The sequence below is a fragment of the Schistocerca gregaria genome, chromosome X (assembly GCF_023897955.1).
Source record: "Schistocerca gregaria isolate iqSchGreg1 chromosome X, iqSchGreg1.2, whole genome shotgun sequence".
In the NCBI taxonomy this organism is placed as follows: domain Eukaryota; kingdom Metazoa; phylum Arthropoda; class Insecta; order Orthoptera; family Acrididae; genus Schistocerca; species Schistocerca gregaria.
Window position 1 is genome coordinate 573,986,831 of NC_064931.1, and position 19,810 is coordinate 574,006,640.

The 19,810-nt window shown below is 41.5% G+C and overlaps 1 pseudogene; it reads right to left on the bottom strand.

Moving 5' to 3' along the window:
* Positions 1-14,047: 14,047 nt before the first annotated feature.
* On the bottom strand, positions 14,048-14,164 carry LOC126299718 (5S ribosomal RNA; annotated as a pseudogene).
* Positions 14,165-19,810: the final 5,646 nt, after the last annotated feature.

Here is a 19,810-nt window from a genome sequence, read left to right on the forward strand (position 1 = left end):
ATGACACGTGTAAAGCTGAAATACTAAACACCTTTTTCCAAAGCTGTTTCACAGAGGAAGACCGCACTGCAGTTCCATCTCTAAATCCTCACGAAAACGAAATAATGGCTGACATCGAAATAAACGTCCAACGAATAGCAAAGCAACTGGAATCACTCAACAGAGGGAAGTCCACTGGACCTGACAGGATACCAATTCGATTCTACACAGAGTACACAAAAGAACTTGACCCCCCCCCCCCCCCCCCCCCTTATAAAAGCCATGTACCGCAAGTCTCTTGAGGAACGGAAGGTTCCAAATGTTTGGAAAAGAGCACAGGTAGTCCCAGTCTTCAAGAAGGGTCATCGAGCAGATGCGCAAAACTATAAACCTATATCTCTGACGTCGATCTGTTGTAGAATTTTAGAACATGTTTTTTGCTCGTGTATCATGTCATTTCTGGAAACCCAGAATCTACTCTGTAGGAATCAACATGGATACCAGAAACAGCGATTGTGTGAGACCCAACTCGCTTTATATATAATTTGTTCATGAGACCCAGAAAATATTAGATACAGGCTCCCAGGTAGATGCCATTTTCCTTGACTTCCGGAATGTGTTCGATACAGTTCCGCACTGTCGCCTGATAAATAAAGTACGAGCCTACGGAATATCAGACCAGCTGTGTGGCTGGATTGAAGAGTTTTTAGCAAACATAACATAGCATGTTGTTCTCAATGGAGAGACGTCTACAGACGTTAAAGTAACCTCTGGCGTGCCACAGGGGAGTGTTATGGGACCATTGCTTTTCACAATATATATAAATGAACTAGTAGATAGTGTCGGAAGTTCCATGCGGCTTTTCGCGGATGATGCTGTAGCATACAGAGAAGTTTCAGCATTAGAAAACTGTAGCGAAATGCAGGAAGATACGCAGCGGATAGGCACTTGGTGCAGGGAGTGGCAACTGACCCTTAACATAGACAAATGTAATGTATTGCACATACATAGAAAGAAGGATCCTTTATTGTACGATTATATGATAGCGGAACAAACACTGGTAACAGTTACTTCTGTAAAATATCTGGGAGTACGCGTGCAGAACGATTTGAAGTGGAATGATCATATAAAATTAATTGTTGGTAAGGTGAGTACCAGGTTGAGATTCATTGGGAGAGTCCTTAGAAAATGTAGTCCATCAACAAAGGAGGTGGCTTACAGAACACTCGTTCGACCTATACTTGAGTATTGCTCATCAGTGTGGGATCCATACCAGATCGAGTTGAAGGAGGAGATAGAGAAGATCCAAAGAAGAGCAGTGTGTTTTGTCACAGGATTATTTGGTAAGCGTGATAGCGTCATGGAGATGTTTAGCAAACTCAAGTGGCAGACTCTGGAAGACAGGCACTCTGCATCGCGGTGTAGCTTGCTGTCCAGGTTTCGAGAGGGTGCATTTCTGGATGAGGTATCGAATATATTGCTTCCCCCTATTTATACCTCCCGAGGAGATCATGAATGTAAAATTAGAGAGATTTGAGCGCGCACGGAGGCTTTCCGGCAGTCATTCTTCCCGCGAACCATACGCGACTGGAACAGAAAAGGGAGGTAATGACAGTGGCACCTAAAGTGCCCTCCGCCACACACCGTTGGGTGGCTTGCGGAGTATAAATGTAGATGTAGATGTAGAATGCAATACCAGATTTAAGGACAGAGTAAGTGATGAGTAAAACTAATAGCAGTCTGTGAGGATGCTAGCATTTGCTGACCACCAAAACATTGATTAAACACCCTAACAAAACCATTTGTAAGCCAACAACCAACAAAACAACATAATAATGGTACAGTATGGAAAGGTATAAAAGAAGAGAAGAATAAAGTGAGAATACTTAACTGTCAGGGGAAAGTGGCAGATTTGTGTGATAAAGAAGATAAAAACTGTGATTTTAGCTATCAGGTCAAAGAGAAACACAGGTAACATAATTAACATTTAGAGCAGGATCATAATGTAAATAAGCACTACTATGAGAATGAGAATCCTGTAGTGAATTTTGGAGAAAGTACTGTGAATAGGGAAACAGCAGCAGAAGAGGTGTATAGACAGGCAGAAAAAGATTTTTGCAGGAGAGAAGAAAATTCATCGGATAGTGATGGAGTAACAGAAGCAGAGAAAGACTGGAGTTATTTTGAAAATTCTGACAACACAGAAGAAATGATTGCAGAATCTGACATGATTATAGAGAGAGAAGGTTTGAGAAATGGTTCGATTTTTCACTGGCATGCAGATTGGTTAGAGCTGCCACAGTTAAGGAAGAACTTAATTTTTTTTGGAGGAAGGAAAATTTTTCCTTCTGCTGTAATGATCATAGATGATTTTTTAATGATTTTAGATCAAAGATTTATACAAAAATACATTTCTGTTTTAAAAATATATTTTTGTAGACTTGGCTTCTTTTCATGGACTAAAATAACTAATTTTGAAATATTCACTGTGTAATATATAAACTGATCATTGAATAATTACCATACAATAAAATAATAATAATAATAATAATAATAATAATAATAATAATCATCATTTATACAGTGGGATATAACTAACCAACCACTTCCATGTATTCTGGTGGTCACAAGCTGCTGCACACTGCTACATTGACTTGTTGATTATTTTTGTTGTTATTAAGTCCAACACTTGGCAGTACATGCATAAGATAAAAAGACTGAACATTCACAAATATGTATGTGAGGTTTCACCCAGGGAAAAGTATTTCTGTTCCAACAAAGAGACAGTAAACCTTACTGTATGCAATTGTAGCCAGTGGGTCTGAAAACATCAATAAATGCATAACGTCCGCAGAACGTGTAAGATTCAATCAGTGTGATGTAGTGCAAAATTTGGTATCTGAAACTGCTCCTGAACTTATTGAAGGAACAGCATGATAAACAATAAATGAGGTTGACATTTTAACAATGATCCTTGTTTACTTGACAGTGGTTTGGATGTATGTGCAGTTAAAGAATTTTGTGACTGCTCTCCCTGATATACGGTAAGTGGTTACTAGGCTAGTTTCCTGAGCAACCATTATTAGAGCCACAGGAAAGAGTATGAAGGAAGTAAAGAAAGAAATTACCTTACCTGTTTAGACTGAGAATTTACAGCTGTATCAGAAGTTTCTTGAAACATCAGGTTTAAGTGTGCAAATGTTGGTTGGAGGTGATTTTTTTGTGAAATAGAAAGGAAAGATAGATTTGGGAAATAATGAGCCTGTCATTGTTGTACATGGAAAAGTAGTAACTATTCTCTTAAGGGAAGAAATCTGTTATGAACCATTGGAAAGATGTGATGTGTCTATATGTTACTGCACAGAAAAGGAGGACATGGTTGGGTATAATGAGTATGGAGGCAGTAGTAATTAAGTAACCTCGGGCATGCAATCTTTGCAATGTCAGGCATTTGACAAACATCACACATCTCGAGCTGTTGACAATATCATTTCCTTTTCATTTCGTTCAGTCAACCTATCTCTTCTTCATTCGGAGCTTTTTCTATCATCTTTCCCTCTTCCCTATCTTGTATGTAAATAGTTTACATAGTGTTTGTAAGAGACAACAGTTGCTGAACATCCCTATTGCAAAAAGAGAAAAATCCGAAAAATAAGACATATAGAGAGAGCAAAGGTTTCTAGAAGTCAGTACATAAAAGATATCCTTACCTAATAACAAATAGCTGAGTCATGAGAACAAGTGGTGTGAGTACGTGGAAGTGATGGTGATAATGTATAATGGGAAGGTGATGATATGAATATCTGCCTATTCAAGCATAATTTCAAAACATATGCAATGATGCTATTATTGTCAGTGTGGGATGCCTAGAGAATTCATACAGAAAAGGAGAAAGGTTTTGTATTCTGCGTCTACTGCAAACTAAAGAAGTTATTGAAAATATTTCTCATCACTCATTGTGAATATGTGTATATTATGTAAAGCACATGAACCTAGAAACACTAGTCATAGTACAAAAAGTTTTCTTGACATTATGAAATATGTTTGCTAATTTTGAAAGTAAAGTTGAAAAGATGATTAGTAAGAAGTAAATTGCTTGCATAATAAGAAGTAACTCGCTAAGGAATTGACAGTGCAGTACATTTGAAAGATAGTGCCAGTTTGTATACTATTTGTTCATTTTATTAGTAGCTGATAGTTCACTTTTTACTGAAAAAGATTAATACTGAATAACACTTTTGTGGTGTAACAATATTGCTGGATAGACATTTCAGAGAAATCCATCTAATTGTTGTCATAAAAATGTACCAATTATGATTGAAAAGAAAAATGTATATCGTGTTTTACGAACTATAAGACGCACTTGTTTCTTCAAAAAATTGCCTCCAAAATTCAGGTGCACCTTATAGTCAAAATTAAATATAAAAATGACTAGTCTTTGATTTAAAATTCCTGCCAGTCTTAAAAATGGTCATATATTCAATGCCGCACAAAATGTATCTCTACCTGGCAACATTGGATTCAACTGGTAGCAGCAGTACACCAATGCGACGAATATGAGTTGCAGGGATTCACAAGCTTCCTGACACTGTTTCCCTCCCGCCTCGCCATCACAAAGCCAGAGCACTGTCTAGCTTAGGATGGGTCATTGCAGTCTATGGTGACAGTGAACTTGAATTGAAAATGATTTGCGTTATCAGTAACAGTACAATACTTTTGTTAGTAGCTAGTTTCGTAATGGAAAAAAAAAAGTATTCACACGATGTGTGCTATAAATTGAAAGTAGTAACATATGAGATGAATATGGAAACAGAGCAGTTGAGCAGGATTTTGGCCCACCATTAAGAGAAAAAGCCATATTGTGATTGGTGGGCTAATAAAGAAGAACTGAGAAAATGAAGAAGACTAAATGTGCAAATAGAGTAACAGAACTGTTGCTATGAAATGTGCTAAAACTGTAACTATAAAAACAAGTGGACATGAAGAAATTCGCTACACTGTTGTCCTTTCATGTTGTGCTGATGGTACTAAACTTAATCCAATGATTGTTTTAAAGTGAAAAACAATGCCGAAACCTTCAGAAATACTGCCAGGTGCTGTTGTTCACATACATGACAAGGGTTGGATGGACAATGCTGGTATGAAATTATGGATTAACAGAGGGTGGGAGAGAAGGAAACATGCTTTACTGAAGAAGAGTTCTCTTCTTGTGCTAGATCAATTTAATAGTCATTTGAACAATTGTAAAACCATTGTAAAATATTCTTTTATAATATCAGCTGAAACTATAACTAGAAAGGTCCTGGGATGAGAAGTTCCGCCTTATGCAAGACACCTTTTTTGTTTTGTTTCACCCAAACATATTTCAGCACTTTTGTGCTATCGTCAGTGGGTTCTATTTTTATTTTTAACTTACATTATGTTATTGTCCTCTTGTTTTGGTAGCTGTTATGCTACACAATATAGGCGGAGTTTTCGCTGCCATTACGTGTTGTGTGCGAAAACTCCGCCTATGTTTTGAGTAATCGGAAACTGCATTGTCACGGGAACACAAGCAAAGAAGTGAGCCTATTTACTTCGCCAACAACACAAGAAAACGTAGCACAACTTCAAAACTATGACATGTTGTATATTGTGTAGCATAACAGCTACCAAAACAAGAGGACAATAACATAATGTAAGTTAAAAATAAAAATACAACCCACTGACGATAGCACGAAAGTGCTGAAACATGTTTGGATGAAAAAAGGTGTCTTGCATAAGGTGGAACTTCTCATCCCATTTTCTTAGCAAGCACGGAGACAACAAGAAGAACTGCTCCACAAGATGATTATAGAAAGGTCCTGTCCATAGAAGTTTTTCTACACTTTTATTTGCTTTCATCACAACAGCTTCTGATGTAATAGTAACCATTTCCAAAATAAATATTTATTACAGTGAGGTAATAAAAGTGATGGGATAATGATATGCACATATACAGGTGGTGGTCGTATCATGTACACAAGGTATAACAGAGCAGTGCATTGGCAGAGCTGTCAATTGTACTCAAATGATTGGTGTGAAAAGGTTCCCAATGTGATTATGGGCACAAGACAGGAATCAACAGACTTTGAATGTGGAATGGTAGTTGAACCTAGACACACGTGACATTCCATTTTGGAAATTGTTAGGGAATTCAGTATTCCAAGAACAAAAGTGTCAAGGGTGTGCTGAGAATACCAAGTTTCTGGCATTGCCCCTCATCACAGACAATGCAGTGGCCAAAGGCCTTCACTAATGACCTAGACCAACATTGTTTGCATTGAGTTGTCAGTGCTAACAGACAAGCAATACTGCATGAAATAACAGCAGAAATCAATAAGGGATGTACGACAAATGTATCCTTTAGGACAGTGCAATGAAATTTGGTGTTAATTGGCTATGGGAGCAGACGACTGACACCAGTGCCTTTGCTAACAGCACATCACCTGCAGTGCTTTTCCTGGGTTCATGACCATATCGGTTGGATCCTCGATGACCGGATAACCTTGGCCTGGTCAGGTGAGACCTGATTTCAGTTAGTAAGAGTTTATGGTAGGGTTTGATTGTGGCACAGACCCCACGAAGCCATGGACACAAGCCATCAACAAGGCACTGTGCAAGGTGGTGGTTGCTCCATAACGGTGTGGGCCGTGTTTACATGGAATGGACTGGATCCTCCAGTGCAACTGAACCAACCACTGCCTGGAAATTGTTATGTTTGTCTCCATGGAGACAATTTGCAGCCATTCATGGGCTTCATATTCCCGAACAACAATGCCATGTCACCGGGTTGCAATTGTTTGCAACTGCTTTGAAGAACATTCTGGACAATTCGAGTGGATGATTTGGCCCTGGCGCGACATGAATCTCATTGAATATCTATGGGACACAATCGAGAGGTCAGTTCATGCACAATATCCTATACTGGCAACACTTTCACAATTATGGATAGCGATACAGGCAGCCTGGCCCAGTATTTATGCAGGATTCCAACAACTTGTTGAGTCCATGCCATATTGAGTTGCTGCACTATGCTGGGCAAAAGCAGATCCGACACAGTATTAGGAGGTATCCCACGAGTTTTGTCACATCATCAGTGTATGTTTTGATGTGGGAATGACATGGAGAGAGTGAAAGTGTGTATGGAGGGTGTATGTAAAGTGTAAATGTTGTATTTTATCAAAAACTATGTAAAACATATGCTTGGGAAAGTTCTTGTGCTATCGTGAATCCTGTGATATATATTCTAGTGCACATGCTTTTGTATGAAAGCAGCCACAAGAGAATTTTGGAATTAAATAAATTAGTAATTCATTTCTTGAGATAATTCATACTTTGTTTTATTTGAATTAAATTTGGATTTGTAAATTCAGAATTTCTTTTACAAACTGTTTTCTGTGATTTCATTTGATGACTTAAGGACTACCATTAGTATTTGAGGGTTGGAACTGTTATGACTATCTGTCAAAATCGTCAGCCAATAGGCATTAAACATCCGCCATGCTTTGTGTAGTGTTTTGTGATACAGGGCCATGCATCTAGGAATCACTTGTGAACTGTCTTACTGTACAGATCAATGTTAATCCACACTATACAAATTTGTACTAAGATGAAGGAAATCTCGCATTTTGCCTGATCTTGTTTTGTAAACACAAAATGACTTCAGGTTTGAACTATTTGATGAAAATTTGGACATTTTGAGTAAATTAGTTTGAAAGTTAAATTATGTGTAACCTTTCTTGTCACCCTTTAAACTGAGCATGGCATGTTTCGTGAACATCACAAGGCATTATGGTGTGAACTTTTTAACAAGACCACTAAACAATTTCATGCAGTAACTCAAAAATTGCTGTGGGTCACTCATTTGGGTCAGATTGGTGAACTTCTGGCTGCTTTCATGTGGAGGATTTGTAATAAAACAGTCATTAACTTGAGTCAGTGTTAGTTGGACAGTAAATAAGGGCTCGAGAGCCACTTACATCATCAATAAAGCATAATTAGTTGATCTTTAAAACATGTTCAACGAAGTTCTTTAGAATCCCAAACGCCTAAAATTTTATGAACCTACAGGTGCTGCCTCAAAGTTTGAGTTATGAGGCTGTTTTTGGTTGGTATATAGTCAAAGCTTCTTCGAAGCTGCTTTTTATTGGCTGAGCGGGTACCTACCAAGGAGAGTGAATGGTACATATCTCAAGAAGTTTAATGAAGTAGGTGGACTGAATGATAGGGATAAGAAGTTATAACCTGCCCCACTGCAAGTGACTATGATCAGGTTCGTAAACAGCCAGCTGACAAGATGTGTACTGGTCAGCATCATCAGTCCTCTATTACTGTAAGCTTTCTGCATGCTTGAGTGACCACTATTGAGTGGAAAAGTGGGCTTTGTCATAGTGAGCAGGAAACAATCTAGATTGCAAAAATTGCAGAAATCACTTAAAAACTAAATAATTATAAAATGTGTGCACTGCACTCCATTGTGGTGGATGGTTGCTTAGGTAAAACATTCAATATCATACAATCTCTGGGGAACCTGTTGTTTCTCAGTTTTATAAAGCTTTCCCAGGTATACAGAGCTCTGCTTGAGTCAACTGTCATTCCCCTAGCTCTGCACACAATTTCATGGATTCCTTTAACTGCTACATCACATAAAGCCACATTTCTTCTAAGAGAAAACCAGGAGTGAAATATTGCAGTCTATTACAGAGAGCAAGAAGAGTTGCACAACAAGTTCATGTACAACGTAAGACAGAGTTTAAGATTATTGCTGTTGGGAAGAGCTCCAGAAGGATTGAAGGGGGAGGTGACAAGTGCTCAGTTACTGTGTAATAGAAAATGGAAACTTTCAATAGCAATTTAAGTGACATAGACCAGGAAATATTCAGACATCCACCATCACAGGATTCAGTATTTGAAACACTACTGCACAATAACTGACAGGGGTTTTTGGGACTTCCCGTACATCAGGCTCACAACTACCCTATCATAATAACAGAGTTGGATTATGTTTTGTGTGTGCAACATGACTGAGAAACTGGCCATAAATGCATCAATTACTCCATATCACAGAGAAAAGTAATGCAATTTTTCTTGCATTTCTTGGACAAGAAACAATTTCTCAAATTGCAGAGAGATGCAGTTCTAAGTCATCACATGAAATATACAAAGGGCCACACAAGCCACAGTACTTATTTTACTATGTGTCACGGTTCCAATGTACGACCTAAGCTGGCGCTACTTCCACCATCTGAGATTTATGAGATCAGTACCAGGAAGAGTTTTTATCTATGGGCCACCAAAGAGGAAGTGGACTGACAACACGGAATGGGAGGAGCAAGAGGACAGTTGCGACAGTTTTCCTCATACACAGATATCTGAAGCTGATCTGGTGTGTGCCCTTAAGTTTATGCTCTGAAAGATTGTACAGAGGACATCTGTATCCTGCTGGGCCTGTACAATGGAAAAGAGTGCACTTTTGATGTGTGTAGCAAGCCTCGGCTGCGCTTGCCCTTCATGCTAAAAGATACTGTCATATTTGCTGAGTTTCGTCTTAGATGGCAGTGAGCTGTATTGAGTCCACTGACAGATCATGTTCCCGTATTAAAGCACATGCTCGCTATTTCCTGAAACTGAGTTGCGCTCACATGATTAAGATCTGGACTGTGTGTCGGATGCTTCCAAACCTAGCATTGAAAACGGTGAATGTTGCAGCAAAGTTTGTGTCATGCTTTCATGTGGGGTGTTGCATTGCTGTGCAGGAAAACAAATTTTGCTTCATTTTCCATGCCTCTTGTCTTTATAAGCATGGCACAGCAATGTCAGTGTTGCACAGTACAAATCGGCATTAATGGTTGTGCACTTTACCATAAGCTCCGTGTAAGAAACTCCTTCTTCACAGTTTAAGAAATTTGTGGCCACAACCTGCCCTGCATATCTCCTGTGGAGGCAAGTTGGTGGGTCCCCATTCCATACCTGGTATCCCAGCCCAGTGCATTTCAAGACCAGTGCAAAGACACACCCACTGTACCAGTCTATCAGTGCCAACTGCTTCCCTTTAAAGCTGGCAGCACAGTTGCTTCACAGTCAGTGTGATTTCTCTGTGCAACAGATCTGAACTTGCTACACATCACTGTCTTGGTACTGAATTCCCTAAGTCTTAGTTTTCAATCTCAGTGGACTTGTTATTATGTCATGTCATCCCCATTGTCTCTCTCATGTTGTCCACCTGTTACTTACAAGGGGCTGACTGTCAACACTCTTGACCAGTCTCTACTGGTTCTTTAATCATTCCTGGTTTTGTTTGATTCCAATCACTATAACTGGCAACAAGGTAAAAGTTCGGTGATGCTAAGATTGTGCAACTCATGGAACAGGAACAGCAAAAGCCACTCCTGCAGCAGCAATTGCTGCAGCATCTTCAACAGCAGTTTACGCAACAGCAACACCAGCTCTAACAACAATTTCAACTTTTGTTACATCATTTACAGGTTTAGGGTTCCCAACACATACAAGCTGCACTCAAATTCCCAGCCGTGTACTGTCCACTTGCCTTTCCACCATTTAACGATGCAAAAGGAGGATTGGGACAAGGATTTGCAGTGGCTGAAACAGCATGTCATCACTTTTCAGGTTTTGGATAATTATCTCCAACTGTCATTATTCCTTTATTGGGCTTCACCAGATATGTTTTTCTTGATAAAGAAATTGGTTCCACTCTGGAACCTGGTTGCACTCACATCTGAGGAGATGTGTTTCTTGCTGTTCAATTATCATTCACAACGATTCCATGTTGTCGCATGCCACCTCAAGTTCCATCAATACCACAAGCAACCCTGTCTGTTGTACCACTTGTAGGGTTGAGTCGACATTGCAACTTCACTTGTATGAACGTTGCTTGCAAAACTTCATATGCAGATTCTCTGATAAAAGTTGTAATGGTGGTATTGGCTCCCGGTCAGGATGTTCGCACTGCAGCTTTCAAGCTGGACAAGATTTCCTTAGATGATATTTTGAAAACTGCATGCTCTTTTGAGATCACACAGGTAGCAAATGAACTCCTCATGGCTCAAACCCTGGTAGCAGCGGTCCAGCCACTTCCTAGGGGGCAGAATTCTTGTAAGTCTTTTTCCCCGCCAGTGACATGGTGTTTTTCGATTTTGAACATTTCCATGGCCTATGAACAGCTTGTCATGCCATATCGACATGAACAGCACGGTCTCCCATTGTATCCTGACTGCTTCACAGCACAGCCACATGCGGACTGCCCAGATTGTTGGGCACACCACATCCGTTGTGAGAAAGATGGGCATCATCACACGATCTATTGTCAACTGTTAGGACAGTCGGATGCCACTCCAACAAGCATCACGGGACAGTGCATGAACTTCAGGCAGTTGTTTTACAGGGTGATATTTCCACCACTAAGTTGCTTATTGACCTCACGATTCCAAACTAGGCCATCCATGTCCAGGTGGACAAAGGAGCTACCATTTCTTTGATAACTCGAAATGTATGGTCACCTTGGTTCCCCCACCTTGGTTCTGTCCTCTCGTACTTTAGTCACCTAAGGTGATAGTTCAATTCCTCTTTGGGGTCAGTTCATAGCCCATATAACATACAAACTAGTTGCAAGGCTAGTAACACTATTTGTTGTCAACAGTCACTCAGCAGGCAACATTTTTGGTTTCAATGCCTTGTCACTGTTTGGATTCTCCCTCATGGACGAGGTTCATGTTATCTCAGACACAGTTCCCTTCCAGGAGCTTGAAAACCTCTGTACCACCTTTGCACCTCAATTCGAATCAAGCCTGGGGTACACAATGGATTTTCATGCTCACATCTCTTTACATCCAGATGCTGTGTCCCATTTCTGCCAAGTGCGGGCTCTTCCTGTCTCTTTTCGGGTGGCCATAAAGCAACAACTCAATCGACTCCATGAAGCTGGGGTGATCAAACCTGTTAAAACTAGTGCTTGGGCCACACCCTCGGTAGTGGTCAAGAAACCCAATGACTCTCTCTGGCTAGATGGAAATTTTAAACGTCAATCAATGCACAGGCACAATTGAAAACCTACCCCATCCCATGTTTAGGAGGGCTCCTCACAAAGCTTGTTGGGGGTGAATATTTTTCTAAGATAGGTCTTGCTTAAACATGTTCGCAGATCTCCCTGGATGAGCAATCGCAATGCATTATGTCTGTCAACACCCCCTTTGGCTTATACAAATATAGGCACTTGCCTTTTGGTATCACTTCTGCTCCAGTGATTTTCTAAAGGTATATGGAACACTTAACTGTGTCCATTTCTGCTTGTAATAATTACTTCGATGACTTAACTGTCATAGGCACTAAGCATCGGACCACCTACGTAACCTTTGTAGTCTCTTTACTACGTTGCATGATACAAGGCTCAAATGTAGCTTCCACATATATCAGTTTTTTCAGAAGCAAGTGGAATACTTTCGCTGCTTGCTCAATAAAGATGAGATCCACCACACTTGTAACTGGTTTACTTGGCTTATGTTACAGTATTGTAATCTACTACTACTAATCATTTAGAGCTCTGTAAAACATAAATGAAGTCAACATGTATTTTTTTCTTTTCATGTATTTTTTTTTCTCCTTTTCTCTGTTAACATTGCTTATCTTGGATTTTAATCAATCTGTGTGTGCAGATGCAGTGTAATGTATTATGTAGAATGAATGCTGTCAATTACTGTGTAATGCTGCTATAATTTTAGGAGCTTTGGCCCATGAGGAAAGTTAATATCTGTGAATAATGTTACGAAGAGACAGCTGAGGAGCAACAGTGGTCTATGTTGCAATGCAATTATGAGTACAGCGAAATACTGTGAGTGAAACAGACTGTCATCATTTGGGGCAGTGAGCTGTCTATGGCCTGGTATAGTATGCTCAAAACTGTCAGAACCTGTGTGAGGGCCAATTTCTGAAAATTTTAATCTTGGTGATGTGAAGAATAAAAGGGTGGACTGCATGTCACTGTGGATAGTCAGTCAACCAGCCAATGTTATTTCTTGAAATCACCTTATGTTCTTAACAGTAAATTAGCTTGATTGGCCTATCCTGTTCTGCTTTTGAATCAGTGACAGTTTGTTTATGTCGTATTGTGGCATGCCAGTGAACTACGAGACAACAGAGTGTTGGCAACAGAGATCCTATACAGCTATTTCTGGTAGGAAGCTGCAGACTGCATATCTCTGCAGTCACACTGTCAACAGATGTTCATTGCTGCAGGGTGTCAACACAAACTCCCATCAATAACGTAGGTTCAAGTCAGTTTTCAATTTACTGTTCAACAGTTCTCCTTCAGTAACACCCAGAATTTTAGGTGGTTTTCCCATAACAAAGGGTTTTGACATAGCGGTCATGCTAAGGATACTAGGTCACCATTACTTTGTTAATTTGTAATAATACAAAAGCCATAATTAAACTTACGATATTCTGAAGATAATGGTGATAAATTTTGAACAATTTTGCTTTATTGATACTGTGAACCCACGTTATTTAGAGCTACTGCTCATGAAACAATAGTGACATTTATAATAAGTTAAGTATACTTGAAATCAAAACTGTTTACAGTTGTGTAATTTCAAGCCAGGTCACCACACATTCGTTAGTGCTCACATTAATTTTGTTCCAATCTGAGATCATTTGCTCATTTGTTGAGTCGCCCGCTTAATAATTACAGGTTTCCACCACGGACACTCAGAATACTAACAGATCTAAGTTGCTAAAAGTATTAAAACAATACACATCAAATTAATTAGCTTGGTGAAAGATGTTTTCATATAACAGAGCTTTTCTTTTTCTTTTTTTAAAAACAAAAAAAGCACTCCATCTTCAGGCCATGAGTGGCCTACCAGGACCATCCAACCGCCGTGTCATCCAAGGAGGAAGAGGATACGGATAGGAGGGGCATGCGGTCAGCACACTGCTCTCCTGGTCATTATGATGGTATTCTTGACTGAAGCCACTACTATTTGGGCGAGTAGCTCCTCAATTGGCATCACAAGGCTGAGTGCACCCCGAAAAATGGCAACAGCGCATGGCAGCTGGATGGTCACCCATCCAAGTGCCGGCCATGCCCAGCAGTGCTTAACTTCGGTGATCTCACGGGAACCGGTGTATCCACTGTGGCAAGGCCGTTGCCACTGCCTACCCACATATCCATCTTAAATAGCAGACAGTAACCCAGAGTTATTTATTGTTATAACTGCCGTTGCTAAGTAATATTTGTGGGTATGTTATCTGTTTATGTGTCTCACTTATAAGTGTTTATTTTGTATGTGAATCAAGTGTGCTTGTGTCCCGTGTCTGCGCTCTCGGTCAATCTTTGTTAGAGACAGATGCTATCTGCCAGATACAATCACAGACAAATTAATTCAGGGCAGAAACAGTCTGCTTAGGGCTTAGATTAAAGGGACACGTGTGGGGTGCTTTAATCTCAACAGATTACAAGGTGTTTTGGTGATTGTTTTGCTACAGAACCTTTTAAGTGTTACATGCATAACGCATTTTCAAATTTTAAAAGCTAACTGACAAGGTGGGGGAAGGTATCTGCTGCTTGGAACTGTGGATATCCTTGCAGAATACATAGGTTAATGACAACCCAATGACTTCATAAACTGCCTTAACAGAACAACAGTAGTAAATCGGACTCAAAGTACAGAAGAAAAAGTTGGGGTCATTTTACACAGACCACAAAGTTTCTGCCACTGACTCTCTCCCAGAACCCCAAAACTAAGAGGACACGCAGGCTTTTCTGGGAAAGGTGAGCAATTATTGGAAGTTCTTCCCTCAAGTGGCCACATTGTGCATCCACTTAACCACCGCTGAACATTTTTTCTCACAGCTGATGCATCTATTGCACTCAATGTCTTGCCTTATGCACTTTATTCCTTCGTGTGCACTGGTATTGGCCACATATGCTTATCCCTATGGCACTGGCACAATATTGGCACACAGGAATGATAAGTGCATTGAGCTATTGATTGCCTAAGGTGCTGACACAACTCAAAAAAAGCATGTGAATATCAGTCAAGAAGCTTTGACGATAATTTTTTCCATTCCATGTTTACATATTTGAGACCAGGTTTACACTCATTATGGACCACAACCCACTAGTAGCTTTCTTTGGGATCCACTCTTGTCTTCCAGAGTGGACTACACTAGACCAGCATTGGGCACTCTTTCTCAGCTCCTACATTTATGACGTTAAATACAAGCCCACTGCACAACATGCAAACGCGGATGCCCCTTCTCGTCTGCCCTTGGGGTCTGACCCGGCATTTGACCAACAGGAAATCTCCTGCTTCTGCAAAGAGGAAGAATGGCAGGCCTCGGATGGGTTTCCTAACACAGCTACTCACATAGCTGCAGACACGTGTCACGACCCCATGATGCAGTATGTCACACACACTGTGGTACACGAGTGGCCCAATTCTTTTTCCAAGACCGCCGATCCAGAGCTTCAGATCTGGGCTCGCTTCTTCCACCGCTTTTGGTTGTCTCCGATGTTCTCCCGCTTGACACAGAGGCTTGTCCACACTGTGTCATCATTTCAACTGCCCTGTCTTCCACACATTTTGCAATACTCCACCTTGGGCAATGGGGTATGTCGTGGAAGAAAGCCCTTGCAAGGCGACATGTCTCCCAGCCAGCGCTGAACAAACACATGAAGGCCATGGTATGCAGCTGTTCTGCTTGTGGCCAGCAACAGACTGCTCCACTCCAGTCTTCTTTCCCCATCGCGTGACCTGTTGCACCTGGGAGCATTTTCATCTGGACTTTGCTGACCCCTTTCTGGGATCTATGTAGCTCACTGTTGTGAACATTTATTTTAACCACCCATATGTGGTCAGCACGGCATCCAACACTGACGCTATTCTCACTGCTCTCGTCCACATTCTAGTCATCAAAGGGCTTCCCTGTACCATGTCGGACAATGGACCCCAATTCACGGCAGCGGGTTTTGCACAGTTCTGGACCTCCAGTGCTATTGAGCACCTGTTTAGTCTATAATTTCCTCCAGTGGTGAAGCAGAGTATGTGGCGCATACATTTAAACAATAAATGCTGAAAGCGGTGTGTACTTCCAGCACCACAGCAGTGCTCACACTGTTTCTAAGCACCTACATGATCACCCCCACCCATGACCATAGCCCGGTGAAGCTTCTCCATGGGCGGCAGCCACACAGTCACCTTCATCTCCAGGCCTCACAGCCTACAGAACCCTGCACTTGACATCTCGGGTGCTTGTTGCTGGGCTCAGTTGCATGGGCATGTTCATAGACTGGCAAGGAAGTGGAGGTCTCAGTGAGACCTCTGCTGTCTTGGTCGTCACTGCCCACACTGTCGCTGTCAACGGTGTCGCACCCCAGTTTGGTGCCAGGCACCGCATTTTTCCTCCTAGCTGGCGAACTTCGTTTTCGAGCCTCAACCAGTGTCACCTGTTCTCCTTCCCCAGTATCATTCAGGGTGCTTCTGGTCCTACGTGCCAACTGCAGGGAGGAGGGCTCTGGTATCCTGGCCCTGTGTGTTTGAAGGGCCGCCAGACAGCATGGAAATCAATGATAGTCATTAGGAGGCATGGCTGCAACAGAATGCACTGCTGTCGCTGCTGTGAGTGCCACCACAAAGACACGCACACTGTGCCAGCCTTTCAGTGCCTGTGGCTTCCCATTAAAGCAGGCAGCACACTGGCTCTGCAGCCAGTTGTGATGTCTGTGATGTCTCTGCACTACTGTATTGATCTTGCTACATATTGGTGGCTTGGTCCTGATTTCATAGTGTCTTAATTTTCAATTTTGGCTTGCTTGCTGGACTCTTTCTTCTGTCGTGCCATATCCGTTGTCTGCTTTTCTCTTCTGTTGTCAACTTTTTACACTCTGGTGGCTCCTAGTCGATGCTCTCTGCCAGTCTCCGCTGATTCTTGAGCTATTCACATTCTTCTTTGATTCTGGTCACTATATCATAGACATTGTGTTTGTTGCAAATGTGAGATGATGGACTGATGTGTCACTGCTTATAATGCTAGGTCTTAGGAAATCATTGTGTTCCATAAAATAATGTTCAAGGAAGTCCAATGACGCTATAAGTCCTGTGCCTCTGAATGTACATGAGAGTGATCGCAGAAACCAGTGAGAGCACAATTTCCGAATTGTAAACGATTTTGGATGATGGAATGAGCACTGCCTATTCAGATGCGCATCTGTTGAACAATTTCCTTGAGAGTCACTCTGCAATAGCTGTGAATAGGTTTCTCGACTGCGTGAATATTGTTGTCTGCAGTCAATGCCAAAGGTCCCCTTTCAAATTAGCATCACCTATTTCTGTGGTGTTCAAATTGTGGGCATCATATCACTACCAGAGGATGAAGCATCACATTTGGTCTATATACCACCAGAATTTCATGGTGAATCTGTGTGCAGTTTTTATTCCCAACTGCTGCACCATTGCATTCCCACATTGTGATGCACCTGTTATCCATGCTGCAGCAGAACTCCCTCTGCAAGAAACCTGGAACATGTACTCTCATCTGACAATGCACTACTCTTGGTGTGCAGTGGTCTTGTGTGTAACTTACTTTCTCAAGTCCTTACATTAGATGTGGTGCACAATGCAGGACACAAACTGGCCACAATGGCATTATGACCAACTCTATTCCAAACCTCTGTGTTGACGAAGGTGGTTTACAACTTAACTTCAAAGAGACCCTTCATGGTGTGATAAATAAGGACAGGAAAATTTCGCATAAACGATAACTTTAAAAACAACAGAAAATCACATTTTTTAGCAGCATAAGTCAACATCAGCAGTGTTTACGAAATGGAACAAAATTTGAAATTTTCCTTGATCCCCTGTAAAAATGTCATAACTCTAAGGGTAGCAGTTTACTAATATTGCTAACTGATGTTGAAATTGGATTCTGACTTTTCCCCGAAGCTGAGGTTCTGTATACTCATAATAAGACTGCTCATTTCACATGTGTAAGGAGCAATAATTCTAGATGTGAAAATACCCAACTTTCCACAAACTCCATTTTGGCAGTACTTTTAGTTGAAGACCTCACATTTCCCGAAATTTTTTGCACAACAAAACATACCAGAAATGAAGTGTTTTCAAGAGTATACAAATGTAAATATGAAAAACCACCAAATATGCCAAACACATAACATGGCATCTGCTTGATTTGTTTCTATCAGCCAATCACACCACATGATACGTGACAACCAGCAAACATCACTGCCTTCACATATTATGACAGATGGTAGAATTTAAATCATGCCACACAAAAGGTTTGATAGTCTTATGGAATCACAATCATTGTTTTTGTCACCTCACAATCAAATTATCATCCTTCAACCCAACCTCAGCCTCTGTTCAACAGATTAGCCATTACAACAAAATTAATGCACAAAATAACAAAAATAATACATAAATTAACAATTTCAGTGTACCATTTTTTACAGCAAGAAACGAATATGCTTCACCTAATGTGTTGTGTGCTATAATTCACTGACAGAACTTTTAAAAAACTTTCAAGTGTATGGTTGAACAGATATTTTTCCTTTAATTTACTTAATGTAATAGATTTAAGATACTGTTTTCAGTAATGTAAATAAATGTGATGTTGATGTCAAAAAACATAAGATAACTGACAGGTTCAAAAAACAAATATACCTAACAATGTAGAACAATAAGATAACACAAACAATACTTAAATTATAAGTTGTTAGGAACTATATACACTCCTGGAAATGGAAAAAAGAACACATTGACACCGGTGTGTCAGACCCACCATACTTGCTCCGGATACTGCGAGAGGGCTGTACAAGCAATGATCACACACACGGCACAGCGGACACACCAGAAACCGCGGTGTTGGCCGTCGAATGGCGCTAGCTGCGCAGCATTTGTGCCGTCAGTGTCAGCCAGTTTGCCGTGGCATATGGAGCTCCATCGCAGTCTTTAACACTGGTAGCATGCCGCGACAGCGTGGACGTGAACCTTATGTGCAGTTGACGGACTTTGAGCGAGGGCGTATAGTGGGCATGCGGGAGGCCGGGTGGACGTACCGCCGAATTGCTCAACACGTGGGGCGTGAGGTCTCCACAGTACATCGATGTTGTCGCCATTGGTCGGCGGAAGGTGCATGTGCCCGTCGACCTGGGACCGGACGCACGGATGCACGCCAAGACCGTAGGATGCTACGCACTGCCGTAGGGGACCGCACTGCCACTTCCCAGCAAATTAGGGACACCGTTGCTCCTGGGGTATCGGCGAGGACCATTCGCAACCGTCTCCATGAAGCTGGGCTATGGTCCCGCACACCGTTAGGCCGTCTTCCGCTCACGCCCCAACATCGTGCAGCCCGCCTCCAGTGGTGTCGCGACAGGCGTGAATGGAGGGATGAATGGAGACGTGTCGTCTTCAGTGATGAGAGTCGCTTCTGCCTTGGTGCCAATGATGGTCGATTGCGTGTTTGGCGCCGTGCAGGTGAGCGCCACAATCAGGACTGCATACGACCGAGGCACACAGGGCCAACACCCGGCATCATGGTGTGGGGAGCGATCTCCTACACTGGCCGTACACCTCTGGTGATCGTCGAGGGGACACAGAATAGTGCACGGTACATCCAAACCGTCATCGAACCCATTGTTCTACCATTCCTAGACCGGCAAGGGAACTTGCTGTTCCAACAGGACAATGCACGTCCGCATGTATCCCGTGCCACCCAACGTGCTCTAGAAGGTGTAAGTCAACTAGCCTGGCCAGCAAGATCTCCGGATCTGTCC